Here is a 685-nt window from a genome sequence, read left to right on the forward strand (position 1 = left end):
TTAGTTTTAAATGTTTTAACTTATTAAATAAATTTTAATACATGAAATTAATAGCTCCCATACACTGTATGTTTCAGTTTAATTTTTTTGTAGTTATTGTTTTATAATGTCATGTCACCACTTTCCCTTCAAATTACTTTGTTAATGTTTCACCACTTTAAAGATGCAATCCTACCGAGTAATGTCAGCTAAAATTTATTTTAAATCTCTGCATTTATGAAATGGATTTGTATTAAATGAATACCCCCAATATATGTACCATAATTTATTTGTAATTATTATTACTTATTTTTTATATACATATATATTCAATTCATACCACTGATATTTTTCATATTTAAATGCCACCACTTTAGAAATGCAATCACATTGATGCTGAAGTTACCAATTTACACACTAATACGACCACTACTACTACTAACAAAAATAATAAAGTAAAAAATTATTTTAAAAAAGTACATCACTTGCAACTTTACCCCTTGTCATCCAAACTTTTATAAATAAATAGCTAATGTGTTAAAACATATTGTTTGTGTTTTTTTCATGTTTATAAAACCAGACAAACAAGAGAAACAAATAAAGAAATCCCCAATTTAACAAACACAAATATGATACCTTTAACATGAAGGTGACGCTCTTATCGTCACTACCGGGCTTTTATTGTGACGCTTCAACGGAAGTTCCT

This window comes from Dunckerocampus dactyliophorus, chromosome 13 (genome assembly GCF_027744805.1).
Source record: "Dunckerocampus dactyliophorus isolate RoL2022-P2 chromosome 13, RoL_Ddac_1.1, whole genome shotgun sequence".
NCBI lineage: Eukaryota > Metazoa > Chordata > Actinopteri > Syngnathiformes > Syngnathidae > Dunckerocampus > Dunckerocampus dactyliophorus.